A 19,267-nucleotide genomic window follows, 5' to 3' on the forward strand; every position below is an offset into this window, starting at 1 on the left:
CAGACTTAAAAATAAGAGTTCCCTAATATGCTAATGGTGTCTGCAAATCGGCAAGGAAAACATTTTAAAGTGGGCAAAGGATATAAACAAGACAATTTCAAGATGAAGAAATAGAAATGGCTCACCATATGGAAAGATGATTAAAGAAATGAAAATTAAGACAAAAATGAGTTACCTCGTTATTCACCTTCTGTTTGGCACAAATGACAAAGATTGGTAATATTTCATGTTGCTGAACACACGGCAGAGAAGGCCTCTCCTCCACCCTTAGCGAGCATACAAATCGGTAGGCACAGCCCTCGTAAGGGCGAGTTGGCATATATTGAATTTCTGTTTCCTCGCCAATGTAAAAGCTCCTTAGACAGTCTGCTCCAGTTCCTGACTTCATTTTCTATTTCTGTATCTGCTTTCTCCTAGATGGTGATACTTGTGCTTCTCAGCTCAGCCTGGTAGCCTGACCCTGACTCCTGAGGTCCGTGATCCCGTCACAACTGCAAGTCATTCTCCCACAAAGTTTGAGGTTACCCAGTTTGAGAGTTTTGGAACAACATGCAAGTTCAAGTCACCAGCATGTTATCTTGCTGTCTCGTGTGACAAGACCAACATCCGGGTTGCTTGCCTCTGGCCTCATTCTTCTGCCCGCTGGTCCCTCTGCAGCCGTTGATCACACACGCGTGTTTGTCATACAAAAGCTGTCTTGCTTTTCGTATTTGTCTCGTGAATGTTGTCCTTGGCTTCATGCACGTCATAAGTTGGTGTTGCGTGCTGACCACTGATACATAGAACTTTCAGTACTTGTCGATTTGCGTAGGTTTGGGTGAGAATGGCATCCAAGCAGAAAAACAAGAAGGCAGACGATAGAAATGCAAGAAAAACAAAGGGCAAGAAAAGTGATGTCTGTAGCAAACAATATGAAAGTGCTTGAAATGCTCCATAATGGTGAAACTGAGACCTCTATAGGGTGCTTTTTGGGTGTTAATGAATCTAATTTGAACAGTGAAGAGAAATGAGAAAGCTGTTAGGGCCAGTGTGTCGAAGGGCACACTAGAATCATTGAGAAAACCATACATAGCTTGAAATGTCAAAACATAGACAATGGAAAAAGATTGGCCTGTGCGGCTTCTAACACGGGGATCGCTGGCGAGGCCTCCTCCTGTGTGTGTAACTTGCCAGCGCGCATCACAAAAATGCAAGTTTATTTATTTATTTTTTAAAGATTTTATTTATTTATTTATCCATGATAGACACACACAGAGAGAGGCAGAGACACAGGCAGAGGGAGAAGCAGGCTCCATGCAGGGAGCCCGACGTGGGACTCGATCCCAGGACCCCAGGATCACGCCCTGGGCCAAGGGCAGGCGCTGAACCACCGAGCCTCCCAGGGATCCCCAAAAATGCAAGTTTAAATTTCGATCTGGATGAAAAGTTGTAACATTCATCACCAGTAACGGGTGGTTTGGGTAGGTTTAAGAAACGCCGTGTGGTCTGTGTGGAAAGAGCTGGCTGGCAGAGGAAGCAGATTGTGAGGCTGCTGCTGAGTATCCTGAGTACCTGAGGAAACTGAGGCCCGTGGCTGCTTCTTCCGAGCCCATGAGACGGCCCGGTTCTGGAAGCGCATGCCTACTTGCACCTCTATTGCAAAGGATGAGCAAAAGACCAGAGGCTTCAAGCCTGGTAAAGACAAGCTCAGAGTTCTGTTTTGTTCCAGGGCTTCTGGTGACTTTCTGATTAAATCCAAGTTGCCTCACAGATTCCGTAATCCCTGTCCTCTTAAAGAGAATGCTAAAAACACTTTCTTTTTCTTTTTTTTAATTTATTTTTTATTGGTGTTCAATTTACTAACATAGAGAATAACACCCAGTGCCCGTCACCCATTCACTTTGCATGGTGGGAAACCAGAGAATATGGGTCACCGAGAGACTCTTTTTTGGACTTTTTTGAAGGGTTTGTTCCTGAGGTTAGACAAGATTTAAACTAAAAAAATCACGAATTCAAAGTGTTGCTGATTCTGGACAGTGTTCCCACTGACAAAATTGCCATAGTTAACACTGATCCATGTGTTCGAGTCCTCTCTGTTCCCTCTGGTACGGTCCACTCCTTTATCCCATGCATCTGGGAGTGCTAAAATTTATATTTTTTTGTAAATTTATTTTTATTGGTGTTCGATTTGCCAACATATAGAATAACACTCAGTGCTCATCCCGTCAAGTGCCCCCCTCAGTGCCCGTCACCCAGTCACCCCACCCCCCGCCCACCTCCCTTTCCACCACCCCTAGTTCGTTTCCCAGAGTTAGGAGTCTCTCATGTTCTGTCTCCCTTTCTGATATTTCCCACTCATTTTTCCTCCTTTCCCCTTTATTCCCTGTCACTATTTTTTATATTCCCCAAATGAATGAGACCATATAATGTTTGTCCTTCTCCGACTGACTTACTTCACTCAGCATAATACCCTCCAGTTCCATCCACGTCGAAGCAAATGGTGGGTATTTGTCGTTTCTAATGGCTGAGGAATATTCCATTGTATACATAGACCACAGCTTCTTTATCCATTCATCTTTCGATGGACACCGAGGCTCCTTCCACAGTTGGGCTATTGTGGACATTGCGGCTATAAACATCGGGGTGCAGGTGTCCTGGCGTTTCACTGCATCTGTATCTTTGGGGTAAATCCCCAGCAGGGCAGTTGCTGGGTCGTAGGGCAGGTCCATTTTTAACTCTTTGAGGAACCTCCACACAGTTTTCCAGAGTGGCTGCACCAGTTCACATTCCCACCAACAGTGCAAGGGTTCCCCTTTCTGGGAGTGCTAAAAATTGTTCACGATGTCCTGTACTTGCCATATATTTGATTACCTTGCAGATCTCATGAGAGAGACACCAGAACTTACTGTTAAAGTAGCTTGGCAAAATTTCTCCATTTGTAATGCTTTAACGAGAGTAGAACAATCGGTGAGAGAAATAACATAAACAACCCTTAATGGAGCCTGGCAGAAACTTTTTTTTTTTTTTCTGGCAGAAACTTTGGAATGACTTTGTAACTGACTGGAAATTTTCCTCCAGTGGTAGAAGGAATTGAAAATGTTGTAGCATCTGCAAAATGTTTGGGTGGTGAAGGATTTGAAGACATTGAATTAAGTGGCTTTTTGCTGAACTGTCAGATTCCCCCCCTCAGGAGACCGTTGAGAAATTTCTCAGAGATGTGATCATATCAAAAATTGATAAAAGAGGTCAGCATAGGTTAACATCCAGAACTCGAAGAATGGTGAAGCAGCCCCTCTGCAAATCAAATTGCCGTAATGATTCAGAGGAAAGAGATCCTTCGACGAAATATTTATTGACCTACAGGCAAGATTAAAAGGATTACCCACAGCCCTATAAAGCAGTAATAAGAAACTTTCAAATGAAGGCCAGTAAGCCTTTTCTCTCTGTTTGCTTCAACAGGGTAGAAGAGGCTGGACCTTAGGGTTTTGTCATTCGAGCCCAGCCCACGAGCGAGCTGCAGGCAGAAAGGCCACAGTGACAGTTGAGGCTTGGGAGTCAGATTCCAACAGCTCTGATGATGCGGTGATCTGTGTGCTGAAAGATGAAAGTAGCCCAGGACATAAAGCCAATGATATAATTAACCCATTTTTGCAAATACCTAGAGTTGGCTCTTGATTAATTGGCAGTGGTGTGATGAGGGCCACAATGAGAAGAACATGGCACTTAGATAATAAGGAGGGGCTTCGCCACTGGCTTCGCCACTGGCTTCTTGCCTGTCCTGGACCGGGGATCTCCCTGTCTTTGGGTGAGTGGCGCTTAGTCCTGTCAGGATAACCCTTGGGTTATTGGGGTGTGACAAGTCAGCCTAGAGCCCAGGCTGTGGAATCAGACCTGCTTTCAATCCTGTCCCTGCCAGTTAGCAGCTATGTGACTATGGGCATGCTTTTTAACCTTTCAGACTTGACTTTCTAATCTGTAAAACGGGGTCAAAAATACCTGCATTATAGGATTGCTATGAGACTATAAGAAATGCTTAGTACGGTGCCTGGCACATAGCAAGCGCTCAATAAATTGTTGCTATTATTATTATTATAAGAAACGTTATAGAAATAAATATGATAGTTTACTCTTGTTTTTGCAAAATCTTATTACTTTGGTATTTATCTGATTTCCCTCCAAAAAAAATAGTATGCATGATTGTTTTAAGAAGAGAGAAGGAATAAAAATCGATTTTCAGTATTTATTTTTGCTTGTGAAACAGACCTGAAACAGTAATTCCTCTGTCCCGATGTTACTCCTTGACCTGCAGCTTTATTATTTATATGTGATTTATTTATAATGTAGTTATCATTGCATGGTATTTATTTATATAGTGGTTACTTTTAATGACTTTTTTCACATGGATGTATTCCTAGTCTCTAGAAAATAGTCCATCCACTTGGTTCCACTTTTGAGATAATTAACTCACACTGTGTTAATAGGAGCTAAAGATACAGCTATGTAGGGCCTTCTTTGCTTAAACCACCAAGTTATTAGCTTAGTTGCCTTTGAGGGAGAATTGGATATCCAAGTAATGCTGCTAGGTGAGCGCAATTCCTCATAACTAGCTTCTGAACAGCTTTGTCATTCCGTGTATTCTGAGAGCATTCAAGAAGTTTAAAATCATGCTTTCAGAATGCTGAGTGTTCATCATAATCCCAATGCTGGATCTGTTGAGCAACGGAGCTGTCACTGCCTTGTTTCTGGCCTCATTTACCTCTTCACCTGGATGATTAGAGTGGCCTCATAACTCACATCCCGACCCTTTTACTGCTTTAACTGGGAGTCTTTGATGTCCTGGTATATATATATCTGGTAGTCTTCAGCGCTTTGCTTCCTGATGAAATTTCCTCGTGTACAGCTCTGATTGTGGTACTTCCTTGTTCAAAAAATCTTCAGTGGCTGCCCACTGTCTATATATTCCACTATTTGACCTTTAAATCACAGCCCAGTCCCAGTGTACTGGAATTGGTTTTGTCTGCCAGTATACTCTTTCATACGATTATGTGATAGTCTGTGACTTCCTCAGTCCTATCTGACTAAGCACTAAGAATCTTTAGCCTACAACTCAGCCCTGATCTCTTAAGTTTGTCACTTAAGCTCTGGTGGGTAAGAACAGAAATTAGACTTATTAGCTGGAGCCAGAGTGCCTGAGATGAGACTACCAAGCTGTAGTCTCCTTCCTCTTCTCCTCCAGCATTACAAACACCTAACTTGGCTCCGGCTAATGAGAAGAACATGGGAAGTAGAGTGAGGGCTTTGCCCCTTCTTGTCTGTCCTGGGCTGAGGACTCCCTTTCTTTGGGTGAGTGGTGCTCAGTCCTGGAAGGATAACCTCAGTCTGTAAAAGTGACTTTCTTCTTTAATTTTCTTTTTAAGCTTCCAGCCTACCAAATTAGGGTATCTGAACCCTACCCACCCCTTACCTAGAGTCCTGGATGCTACCCATTTAATTTTGGCTCTGAATACAAATATCCTTGTCAGGGCCCTGAAATAATTAAGTAGAGATCTAAACTCCATCCTTAGGTTCTTGCTAGCCTCCTATTCTGAGCATCATCACATACATAGTATCTTTATTTACCACCAAGCTTCAAATTGCTCTACTCATTCTTTGGCATGTGACTGCTAGCCTGGAATGTACTCCCTATACTTACTATACCCTAGATTTGGCATAAGGAGCTGGCCCTGGCAAAGTAAGGCCCCCGGTTCAAATCTGGCCCAACTGTTGTTTTTTTTTTTTTTTTAAATAAAGTATTATTGCAGCACAGCCATACCCACTCATTTATGTATTGTCTGTGGCTACACTATAATGACACAGTTGAGTAGTTGCCATAGAAACCATATGGCCTTTAAAAACTTAACTATTTACAGAAAACATTTGCTGACTCCTACCTAAAACCATGAAGTTCTCCATGCCTTGATACTACTTATTCTTTGGCAATTCATTGTTTCCATCCCGTCTAACAATATGGATCTAGAAAGCTAGTTCATTGGGACCATGAAAATAGATTCCAACCCATTCAAATGACTTGCTTTTACTTGAATTTCCGACTTCCTCTCTGTCATCTTCCCAAAATGTCCTTTCTCTGTGTTTTGCTTTTTAGCGAAAGAGATGTTCTAGACATAAAGACTACTAGAGTAGCTTTATGATATGTCTTCAAATGTCATATCAGGTCCTAATATGAAAGTCTTTCAACATTGCCAGTTCTTTCAACATGACCTTCTAGCATCTCTAAGGTTAGGACTTTCAATTCTTTAGTGTCTCTAACATCAGGTTTTCTGAGCACCATAGCTTCCAACATCTCCAATTGCCAGATCTTCTAAATGTTAAAATATGTCTTCCACTCTCTGGCCTGAAGCATCTCCAATGTGGGTTTTCTAATCTCCTCAATATCAGGGAAATTAAAAGTCTAGGTCTTCTACTTTCTCCAACAGTCAATCTTCAAGATCCAGGTCTTGTCTTTCTGGGTCCAGAGTTCCAAGTTCCATTTTTTCTATGTTCCCAATCCTCCAGTGAGTCCTATATGCAGGTCTTCTAGAGTCCACATGTCTCATTGTGTCCAAGTCCAGCTCTTATAATACCCTCTAGTGCTTACATCATTCAGTTCCTACAACCTTCAGTATCTCCTAAATTCTGGTTTTGTAGTATCTCATTATCATTCCTCCACCGCCCAAGTGTTTCAATATCTCTAAGAACTTGGTCTTCTAGTGTTTAGGTGTTCTGACATCCCCAATGTCTGAATGACTAGGTCTTTTAAAATCCTGAAATCTTAATGTCCAAGTTTCCTAATGTCTGGGGCTAACCAACACCCTTGACTTCCAGCATCATGAAAATTACAATTCCCAAATTCTATGTCTTAACATGAATGTGTCAATACCCAGGTTTTCCAAATGTTTCCCAATACTCAGGCCTTCCAATTTTAGGGTTTCTAATTGTCTAGATCTTCTATTATCTATATCTTTCAATGTTTAGGGCTTCCAAGGTACAGGACTTACGATGTCTCTAGTATTCAGGGCTTCCGGTACCCATGAATTCCAACATTCAAGGTCTCCAAAGTCTCCAATGTCCAGAATAACCAATGTCCACAAAATCCAAGGCTTCCAGTGTCTCCAACATCCTGTGCTTGCAATGTCTCCAATGTCCAGGGTTTCCAATGGCGCCAGTGTCAAGGTCTTCCAACAACTCCAGGTCTTCCAGCAACTCCAAGTCTTCCAACAAATTCCAAGTCTTCCAACAGCATCAAGGTCTTCCAGCTAATCCTAGTCTTCCAGAAAATTCACGTCTTCCAGATAATCCACGTCTTCCAGTAATTCTCGGTCTTCCACAAAATCCATATCTTCCAGGAAAATCCACGTCTTCCAGAAAATCTACGTCTTCCAATGATTTCAAGGTCTTCCAGACAATCCACGTCTTCCAGCAATTTCAAGGTCTTCCAGCCAATCCACGTCTTCCAGAAAAAATTATGTCTTCCACCAAATCCAAGTCTTCCAATCAATTCAAGTCTTCCAGCTAATTTATGTCTTCCGGAAAAATCCAGGTCTTCCAGTCAGTCGATGTCTTCCGGAAAGAAATCCAGGTCTTCCACTCAGTCCACGTCTTCCAGAAAAATCTATGTCTTCCGCCAAATCCATATCTTCCGGAAAAATCCAGGTCTTCCAACCAATCCATGTCTTCCACCGAATCCAGTCTTCCAGTCAATCCACGTCTTCCAGACAAAATTTATGTCTTCCACTAAATAAATCCAGGTCTTCCAAAAAAGCCACGTCTTCCAGAAAATTTATGTCTTCCACTAAATCCAAGTCTTCCAACAAATATACGTCTTCCTAGAGATCCACGTCTTCCAGAAAATTCATGTCTTCCAGTAACCTCCAGGTCTTCCAGCAAATCGACGTCTTCCAAACAATCCAGGTCTTCCGGACAATTCGGGTCTTCCTGAAAAATCCACGTCTTCCAGAAAAGCCATGTCTTCCAGGAAATCCATGTCTTCCAGTGACCTCCAGGTCTTCCAGAAAATCCATGTCTTCCATCAAATCCATGGCTTCCAGAAAATCCACGTCTTCCAGCAAAGCTGTGTGTCTTCCATCAAATACATGTCTTCCAGCCTAGCCACGTCTTCCAGAAAATCTGCGTCTTCCAGAAAATCCACGTCTTCCAACTAAGCCACGTCTTCCAGAAAATCCTTGTCTTCCTACATCTCCAGGGCTTCCAGCATCTCCAGGGCTTCCAGCATCTGCTCGTCTTCCAGCATCTCTGCGTCTTCCTACATCTCTGCGTCTTCCTGCATCTCCGCGTCTTCCGGCATCTCTTCGTCTTCCAGCATCTCTTCGTCTTCCAGCATCTCCACGTCTTCCGACAACTACCCAGTCTTCCAACAGCGGGCTCAATATCCACGTCTTCCGACGCCTCCAGGGTACCGGCCTTCTAACATTCAGGTCTTCCGGTGTCTACGATATCCAGGTATTCTGACATGTTCCATAGTCCAGGTCTTCTGACCTTTCCCCAGGTCCAGACCTTTTTAAAAGGAGTCTTCCCAAGTCCGAGCCTTTCCATGTTCAGATCTTTCCACAGACAGGTCTTCCAACACAAATAACCCTGCTTCCAGTAGAATTAGCCTCAAAAAATTTAAATAAGGCCATCCTTCTTATAGACCAGATTCTATGGATCCACCATATTGAAGCTTAATAGTATTTTTTCGCTGTTAGGAAATGTGTATTTATTCACAGCTTTTTAAGATAAGTGTTCATAAGACAGCTTCTGTAATATAAGCACATTGAAGGGATTGCTGTGATAAATTTTGCTACTTGGCTAATGCTTAAAGTTTTTATATAGTCAATTATGGTTAGGTGCAAATGAAATTCTTATTTTAATAAGAAAAAATTCCTGTTTAGAGACTATTTTAGTTAGAGTGAACATACAATGTATTTATCCATTTCTTATACCGCCAATTTTTGTTTGATCTTAATGTGACTAGCCAATAATAATAATAATAATAATAATAATAATAACATTTGACATAGCATTTGCTACATCCAGGCACTGTTCTAATGCATCACTTCATTTAATCTTCACAAGAACCCACTGAAGTGGGTACTATCATCTCCGTTTTACAGATGAGGAAACTGACACACAGAGGGGAAGTAACTTGTTCAAAGGACACAACTAATAAATGATAGACCTAGCTAGCCTGTTGAACCCAGCTTAGCCTTTTGCCAGAGTCCATGATCCCAATCACTGTGCTATAATATCTGCTGTTGAAAGTCAAGTTGAGAATTATGGGATCCAAAGCTTGATTGCTCCTATTTTATGTGCAGACTATTATCAGATCTTATATACAAATGGTCTTCTTTATGCTGCCACTATCAGAACCTATTTGTATTCACAGATCTCATTCCTCAACTAGCTACTATTATTCTCTTGCCCATGTATGTGGAACTAGGCACACTTTTTTTTTCAAGATTTTATTTATTTATTCATGAGACACACACACACACACACACACACACACACACACACACACACAGAGGCAGAGACACAGGCAGAGGAAGAAGCAGGCTGCATGCAGGGAGCCTGATGTGGGACTCGATCCTGGATCCCAGGATCACGTCCTGAGCCAAAGGCAGATGCTCAACCGCTGAGCTACCCAGGCATCCCACAAACACTTTCTGATACCATTTTCAGTCTGGGCAGAAACAATATAAGGAAGCACTGAGTTCCAAGTACCATTTGCTTTAGAATCATATTCACAGATCCATGCTCTGAGTACTGGTGCTTGGAATTTATCCATCTACTTTCATCCCTTATCACTGACTGTTCTCCACTTTGCACCTTACTATCTAGACCACTTACCATTAGTTTGTTTCTGACCTCCAGGATTCACCTGTTTCTTCCAATATCACTGACCTCCTGGATTCCTGACCACTGTCTTGTTGTTCAACTAATGGTAACTACAACTCCCTAACTCCCAGTATGCTGACCTAGGGAGCCAGCTACTTGGTTCTCCGAGTCTCAGCTCCTACCAGGTGCTTTCAGCAACATTGCTACCATGCCTCTGGCTGGCAGAACAAGCATTAAAGCCACATAATGAAATTATGGTCAGACAGGGAATTTCTAAAGACATAGAATCATCTACATGGTAATGCAAATGAATCATAATAATTATTACTAAAATTGAAATACCTTCCAAATGTCTAGTGACTTATTTTGCAAAGTGCTGTCATTTCATCCATCACTCATCTATTGGTTCATTCATTCATTCATTCATTCAACAGATATTTATTGAGCGCCAGCTGTGTGCCAGGCATATTTCAATGGAGCTTACAATCACCTAGGGAAAACTGGCAATGTACAAACAATTGAACAATTATTTATATGTTGTTGCAAGGCCATGAAGGAAAAGTAAATATAGGATGCTGTAAGAGTCTGGAAAGTTAGAGAGCATTCCTGAGGAAGTAACATGTATGGTGACTGAAGGATTGATTTTCTTATTTGATTATTAAGATGGATGCTTTTATATCAGTTTTACCTAATCAGGTTAAACAGCGAGTACTGAAGATGGTCACGAGAGCATGTATTTTGACTTCTTTTCTTTCCCTACTACTCCATGCTGCCTTAAAATAAATAGTAAGTACGGTTTGGGCAATATATATCAGGGGATATAAAAATATTGGTACTCTTCAACTTAGTATTTTCACTTCAATGAATATGTTCAAAGAAATAATCTAAAATGTGGATAATTCATGCACAAAGATGTTCCTCACATAGTTATTCGGTATAGTGAAAAACAGAAAAACCTGGGGGGTCTAACTTTAAGGGCATGATTAAGTAAATGTGCTATTTCCATGTGATGGAATATTCTTTCATTAAAATATTTATGGTATGTTGATATTATATAATGTTAAGTGAAAAATCAGCATACAAGATTATATAAAGTGTGATTGCAATTATCTTAAATATATATAATCAGAGACAAATGACTAGAAATAAACACATTAGAGATTGTGAACTAATTATCTCTAGGTGGGTAGGATTATGTGTGATTTTTGTTTACTTCCTGGTGTTCTTTTTCTTCTTCCAAAGTTCTTACGGTGTGAAAGTATATTCAGGAAAAATATTTAAATGATTGTGCATAAAAAGTTCATTATTTATTCATCTTATTATACATGTAATCAAGTTTTACTGTTGAAAACACTTCAAAATAAAAGCAAGCAAAGTGAAAAAATTACAATCTTAAACTCAATACTTAGAGATAATTGCTACAAAGTTTTTGATGTATGTATTTCCACACTCTTTCGTAGTAGGTATGTTTATTCTTTTTAACAGAATGGAATCACACTGCCATTTAACCTATTTTTTTTCACTTAACAATAGATTGTTAACATCTTTCCATGTCAGTAACTGTGAATCTATGTTCTGATTTTAATACATGACTTATTTACTTTATCTCCTTTTGGTGGGCATTAGGTTCTTCCCAGTTTTTTTGTATTTTAAAAACTGCTGTGATGAGCACAAACATAGCACAAGTTGTGCAGAACATGTCATCCTGCATGGTGGCCCTGTACATGACTGTGTGCAAATTTGCACAGGTATTACTGAGGATAATTCCTAAAGGAGAGTTGCTGAGCCAACGACTATATACATCATGATGCTTACCAGAGCAAAAAAATTAGAAGCAATCCAGATGTCCAACAATTGAGGATAGTTAAATAAAATTATGTGGTAACTGTATGATGGACTACTATGCAGCCATTTAAGTTTATATCACAGAAGAATATTTACTGAAATGGGAATATGTTCACAAGATCTCATTAGTGAGAGGAATAGGTCACATGAAAGTATGTATAATATTTAAAATTTTAGAAAGGAAACTATATAAATGTACTCAGAAAAATAACTGGAAGAACATATACTATGTTAGTAGTAAAAATCTCAAAAGAAAAATAACCGAATTGTGGTATATTTTCACAATGTAATATTGTTACACAGCAGTGAAATGAATGAACTGCTAACATAATAATATGAGTAGATTGTACTTCTATAGTGTTAGATTAAGGTATGAAGTCCCAGAAGACTACATATAAAAGGATATTCTTTCTATAGTCTTCAAAAACAAGTAAAACTAAGCATTATATTATTTAGGTGTACATATATATTTGGGATTAAAAATATTCTTAATAAGAAGCAAAGAAAAACAAATTAAAAAATCGGGATAATGATCATTGGGGCTTAGGAAAGGGGCTTGGAATAGGAGAGGATCACAGAAATGGATTGAAGTTATTTGTCCATCTTCTAGTGCTCAGGTTTTGATGGGTGGGTGGCTGTTCATTAAATAACTAAAAGCACACCATTGACTATTTAATAATTGCACGATTATTATGAAAATTAAAATAAGTTAATGGATGAAAATAAAAGAGGGCCATGCATAGACCGATGAGACAGTGTGCATGGATCACTCATAATACAATTCAGTGCACTCAAATTTCATATTTCGTAAGCAGTTATCTTTGGGTGGTTGGAGTACATGGGCTTTTTATTCTCTTGTTGCTCTTTAGTCTCTAAATTTTCTATAGGGAAAATACAATATTATATTAATTGAAAAATAAGCCCCAAATTACATAGAGTAAGATCTCAAATATGTTAAACACGCATAACGGGGACTGAAAAAGTGTTGACGTGTTAATAATAATTGCCTTTGAGGAGTGAGAGTTCCTATCATTTTTTTATGTTTCCTTCTACTTGTTTTTTAAGCCAAATGTTATGGAGTGAGCTTACTTTTTTGCGGTTACAAAAGTAATCTATGCTTATTATAAAAGTAAAAAGTGCAGTCTTTTTATAAAGTGTATAAGTATATATACTATACTTATACACTATACTATATATACTATATATACTTGTATATAAGTATACTTATATACTTATATATACTTATATACTTATATATAAGTGTAAATATACTTATATATACTCATATATAAGTATAGTATATTTAGTATAGTGTATAGAATATGGACTATAACATTTTATATAAGTATATATAGTATATATAGTAAGGAGCGAAAATATCCCTCTCCTGGTCCCCTGTCCAGAGACAGACATGATTATTTGTTTACTTTGTATCTTCCAAGTACTTTTTCTCTCTCTGTGCGTGTGTTCTTGGTATGTTTTATTTAGAAAATGAAGTCATCCTATACATATTATTCTACAGCTTGCCCTCCCCACCCACCACCGCTCGATAGAAAGTCATTGCTGTAATAGCCAGTAGAATTCCATGGTAAGGTGTGCTGTATCATTTATCCAACTCTTTCCACATGGTAAATCTAGATTGTTAACAGTGTGTTTACTATTATAGATAATGCTATAAAAAGTATTCTTTTTCATCTATCTTTTGCATGTTTAGAAGTATTTTTCTAGGCTGGTACCTTAGAAGTATAATGGCTAGATCAAAGGGTTTGAGCTAAATAGCCCTCCTGGCATGCTGGACACTATCATTCTTTTTAATTTGTCAGCATTTTGGAGAAAAAAAATCCAATCTCATTCCATTAAGTTATTTTCCCCTAATCACTAGTAAAGTTAAGCACCTTTTAATGTATTTATTAGCTATTTGTATTTCTTCTGTTGGAGATTGCTTGTTCATATCCTTTGCCTGTTTTTCTGCGGAATCATTTGTCTTTTTTCCTTGTTGATTTGTAGGAAGTCTCTGGATATTAGAGCTGGTATCCTTTTGTCTGCTCTATGCTACAAATGCCTGTCATCTGTCTTTGTAAAAGTTTATTTATGGTGGTATTGCCCTGAAGATTTAATTATGGAAATAGGTAAACATATTAATCTTTGTTTTATAGTTTCTTGGTTTTGTCTCATACTTAGGTAGGCGTCTGTATTCTAACATTTTAAAAAATAGTCTCTTACATTTTCTAGGAATATGTTATATATTTTTTATTGCTTGGTGCTTTAATCCATATGGCATTGAGTGTGTTTGTGTGTGTGTGTGTGTGTGTGTGTGTGTGTGGTGGAAAGTAGGGACCTACGTTTATTTTTTCAGAAGAGATAGCTAGTTTTCCTAATTTATTTACTGTATTACTGTATTATATTTGCTCTACTTTGGAATTCTTTTTTAATCGTGAAGTATGTAGATATGCTTATGATCTTTTCTGTTCAGTTTTGTCTTTTACTGAGCTAGTACCTCACTGCTTTAATTACTATGGCATTATAATGTGTTTTGAAATCTGATGGGGCTGCTCTTCCCCCTTCACTATTCTTTTTTATTTTTCAGAATTTACTTGTCTATTCTTGTACATCCTCTTTCTTCAGATGAATTTTAGAACCAACGCATCAACTTCTATTAAAAAAAATCCTTTGAATTGCCTCGGACCTTTTGTGTCAAGAACTGACATCTTTACGATACAGAGTTTTGCATTTATCTTGTATCCAGGCATCATATTAAACTCTGTTCTTAGCTCTATGTTATTTTTCCAGTTAATTAGCTTGAATTCCTAGGTTCGCAATCATGTCAGTTGTAAATAATGGAACACTGGTCTTTGCTAATGTTTGTATCTAATTTTTTTTTCCTTCTACAACATTGATAAAGATCTCATGACTTCTAGGACAATGCAGATTTATATTGATTAATAAAGAGAAGGCATCCTCTTGTTTTTGACTTTAACACAAATACCCCTTTTCACTTTAAAATATGACAATTACCAATAAAAAAAATGATGATCACCAACGTTCTGATGGATAGCCTTTTTCGAGTTATGGAGATACCCTTCTAGTCTTGATTCCTGATTCACTTATAGTTTTGTCAGGAATAGATATAGAATGGTATAAATGTCTTTTCTGGCGTCCGCCAGGGTGATAATATGGTTATTCTCTTTAATCTGTTAATGTAGTTTATTACAGTAATAGGTTTCCTAATATTGAGATATGCTTGCATTCTTGGAATAAAATTGACAGTGGTGTTTCGGCTATGTCAATATTTGATTTAGGATATAAAACTGTACATTAACAAGTGGCTAGAACAGTGTGCCTCCTTACCTTTTTCACATCATGGTATACAGGGGTAAATGGGCAGGATTGCTCAGGGTAGAGGCAGCTGGCTTCTCAGGCTCTGCCTATTTGCCCCTGAGGCCTTAGGAGATAAATTACACCTACAGCCCATCCAAGGCACACTTGTTGGGAAACTCTCATTTATAGTTTTCCTCTGTGTGATATCCTTTTCCTGATTTAATATCATGACTGTGTGTACTTGTGAATGAACTTGAACTTTTTTCTTATTTTACAGTGTAACTCAGCACAACCTGTTCCCTTGAAAAGTTGGTAATACCCATAAAACCATTTTGACCTGGTGCTTGTTTGGGGAGAGGGTGGGCAGAAATATAAATCTTTCAGTTTCTTTTTTATGTGTGTGAATTCTTTTTTTAAAATTTCATTTATATTTTTATTGAAGAATAATTAACATATAGTTTATCTCCGTTCCAGGTGTGCAATATAGTGATTCAACAATTCTGTACATTTCTCAGTGCTCATTGAGATAAGTACACTTGTAATCCCCTCTATTTCACCCATTCCCTCACCCACCTCCCCTCTGGCAAGCAGTCTGTTCTCTGTATTTAAGTCTCCTTTTTGCTTTGATGATTAGTTCATGCACGTTTCCCACTTCTCCTGAGGTCCATTTGTAAAACTCTTCCATTTCATTTGAATTTTCAAATGTATTGATTAGAAATTGTACCTAATATTTTGTTTTTTTTAAATTTTTTTTGTACCTAATATTTTGTAATGTGTCTTAATTTGTATGTATGTGACTACACCTCCCTTTTTGTCTTTTCCTTAATAGAACTGCTCATAGATTAGTATATTTTGTTTTCAGTTAACTATTTTTACAAGTTGTTTTTAAAATATCACTTTCTGCTTTTGTTAATATGCTTTCTATATTCTTGGGTTCTGTTTGATTTTCTTTTAGATTAATTAGGTGAGTGCTTGGTTTATTTTTCAGTCTTTCTTATTTTCTACTTAATGCATTTAAATGATAAATTTTCCTCTGGATTCATGTTTGACCATATCACCTAGTTTCCATCTGCAGTGCTACCATCATCCTTGTTTTATCACTTCATCTGTAGTTTTGTTTTCCTTTTAAACCCAAGAGTTATTTAGAAGTATTTATATACTTCAGCATGGGCAAGTTTTATTTGATGTTTTTTTCTATCCTTTCCCCCCCCTTGTTACTACTTACACTGTCTCATGGATGGATGATGTTTCCTGCGTGGATTATACATTTTGGAATGTTTTTGGGTCCTAATGTAATAAACATTACATATAAACTTTTATAACTATTCCATGGGCAATTAAAGCAAATGTATTTTTTTTGTTTGGGTAATATTATATCATATTTCTACATATTAAATCAAACTTGTTACTAAGCTCTTCCTTCTTTTATCTGCTTGATCTAAATCTTTGATGCAAGTATGTAAAACCCCCCTCTTATTTTATCATAGTCTCTTATATCTAGCCTTTTTTTGCTTTACATACTTGAAGTTCTTTTTCAGTGCATTAAATTTCATGGTTATCTTATTGGATTGTGTTAATTCACAACATAAAGATATCTTTGATGCTTTTTGCCTTGATGTTCCTTTGCCACCTTTACTTGGTTTTTGTTACATTTGTCTGCTGGATCTTTATCCATTTCAGTATTTTCAGTTTTTCTGTGTTGTTTGGTTTTAGGTGTATCTTTTCAAAACAGTACAAGATAAGTTCTTTTTTTTTCTTTTGGAATGTCTGCCTTTTAGTTCATAATTAAATCTTTCACATTTCTTACAATTCTGTAATATTTATTTCTAATTCCGTCATTTTTATTGTTTTCTCTTCTTGCTAGATTTGTGAAAGTGCATGTCCTTTTTTTTTGGGGGGGGTTGCATGTCCTTTCCTATAGTGGTTTAGGACTTTGAAATATCCTTCTTTTTTTTTAAAGTAAGTTCCATGTGGGGCTTGAGCTCACAACCCCAAGATCAAGACCTGAGCTGAGATCAAGAGTTGGACGCTTAACTGACTGATCCACACAGGCGCCCCTGAAATATCACTTCTAATAGTGGTTGCATATATACATATAATGTATGTATTTTTTAACCTTTTATACTTTTGTATCATTAAAACTTTTAAAGTGAGCGTATAATACCTTTGTGATAAGAAAATAAAACAAAATCATCTGCTTCTAAATGTACCTAGTATTCATTCATTCCTCACCAGTCTCATGCCCCTTGCTCAGGCTCTCTCTTCGAGATTTTATATCCTTCCACTCTTGTCCATCCTGTTTATCGCTGCCAGATTATCTTCTTAAAATATCATGTTCTTCATATAACTCAATTCCTAATAAATCTAAACAATACAACTGACATCCAAGTCCTCCATGACTCCCCTACATACCCCTCCTATTCTCTACTTGCTTGTGGATCTACTCCAGTCAGACCGGTTTCCTCACTCCCTCATATGTCAGCATTTGTTCCTTCCTTTACTTTCATTTATATTGTTCTCTATTTTTCCCCTATATTTTGCTGAGTCCCACCCAACCACAAAGAGTGCAGATACCTGTCTTACAAGATGAGTTATTCTTTTGTCCTAATAGTTTTCCATTATAGGAAGATGTATATCTTCAGGGAGCAGAAACATTTCTGGTTACAAAACTGTGGGAAGAGACTTCATTTTTGACCATGAAACCCTAAAGCATTTGATGTTTACTGAGAAAGGACATTTAGACCATGTCCTAAAAGGACTTAACTTTGAGATTGATATTTACCCCTCACTCCAAACCAAAGGTTTCTTTATACTATTTCCTTAATAGTCAACAATAGTTGACTCAATTTAAACATCACCTCAATTTAAACCTTTCCGCCATTTCTGAACCCTCTCTAGCAAAGGATAGTCAATCTTCTATTTCCAGGAGAATTGTTTGGGGGATATCAAACTGTAATCTGTGACCTTGAGCTCCTCTGGAAGTTTCTATCAGCTGCTCGAGGCCTGATGCATCAACAGAGCCTTTGCTCGCATTTCAGTCAGTGTGGCCAATCCTACCCTAGAATGGAAGCTAGGAATAGGACACAAGAACTCTAGGCACCGAGGAGACATATTTTCTAATCAATACCAAGAAATCATCAGTTATCTAGTGCACTCCTACCCAACAAGACAAGGTCTTTAGCATACTTTTTACTTTTATTTCCCTTACCATCTCTTCCAGATAATTCTGCCCCCAGAGTTCCTAGAAGGCAGTACATCTGCAAGCAATATTTTCCTCATGAGATGGAGTTCTGCTGGATCAACAAAGCTGAATTCTTGATGAACCACTGCTCCCTTGTCTAGACTTCAAAATATTTTTGGTTGCTTACACTGTACTGTTTCTATTTCATGACCTTAACTTAATAGTTTATTGAGACAATATGTTTTCCTGGTTTCCTGGTTAGCGCCGAGTCTTGTCCCTTCTTGTATGCATTTCTTATTTTTAGTGAATAAAACATGTTTTGCCCCCCTACAGTGTGGCATCAAGTTTTCTTTCATAGCTCAGCAAAGCTGCTCTTGTAGGATCTCTGGGAACACATAGCTGCAAAATTACACTACAGGATGGGGTCTTGACACATCTAAGTTCACTGTACCACGGCCTTTTTATATCCGGATGTTATATCACTTAGGATAAACTCCCCAACACATGTGCCTCCATTTTGAACCAACTTCAGCATCAGAAAGGTCCTGTCCTCACAGCAATGTGAAAAATAAGGGGGAGCCCAGATGCTCGTGCAGTGCTTGCCGATAAGTTTCTGGTAGTCCTGATACAGAATTTGTCTGAGGATTGCAGTCACGTGTGTATTGTACGCAATGTTTTTCTCACCCACTTTATGTTGTCCCTTTTGAGCATCTTCACAGACTAGCCACTTTCATGAAGAATGGAAATTACTTTTTTCAAAATATACTGCAAGTTCATGTTATTGCTTTTAAGTCACTATTTCTTTTTACCTGGTTGAATGAGGGCTTTATTAGTCTGATTTTTTCATGTGTGTTTTTGTGCAGCCAACTTTTTCTCCTTTTCTACTGACTTTACTGAACCATGCTATGTTTTACAAGACCATACCATGTGTTCAAATTAGTGTTGCTAGCCTCTCTCCCAATTTAGCAGCCTTCATTTTTCTTTCTAATAGCATATGTTTCTTCAAAATTGCTATAAATTGTATAGCTTCAGACAGTCTCCATCAATATTCCTCAAACCCCAGCTGTCTGC

At 38.2% G+C, this 19,267-nt stretch overlaps 1 long non-coding RNA gene across 4 annotated transcripts in view; it reads left to right on the top strand.

The window, feature by feature from the left end:
- Positions 1-18,526, top strand: part of LOC112668474 (uncharacterized) — a 70,079-nt gene extending 51,553 nt beyond the window's left edge. Inside the window, exons 4-7 of one of the 4 annotated variants that reach the window (XR_007409497.1) lie at positions 418-10,638; positions 13,705-13,826; positions 14,285-17,115; positions 18,236-18,526. This is a non-coding gene — a long non-coding RNA (uncharacterized LOC112668474). Of the gene's footprint in view, positions 1-417; positions 17,116-18,235 lie in introns of all 4 variants that reach the window. The other 3 variants (XR_007409496.1, XR_007409495.1, XR_004813058.2) reach the window with 3 other exon arrangements.
- The last annotated feature ends 741 nt before the right edge of the window (positions 18,527-19,267 follow it).

Source organism: Canis lupus, chromosome X, assembly GCF_003254725.2.
Source record: "Canis lupus dingo isolate Sandy chromosome X, ASM325472v2, whole genome shotgun sequence".
NCBI lineage: Eukaryota > Metazoa > Chordata > Mammalia > Carnivora > Canidae > Canis > Canis lupus.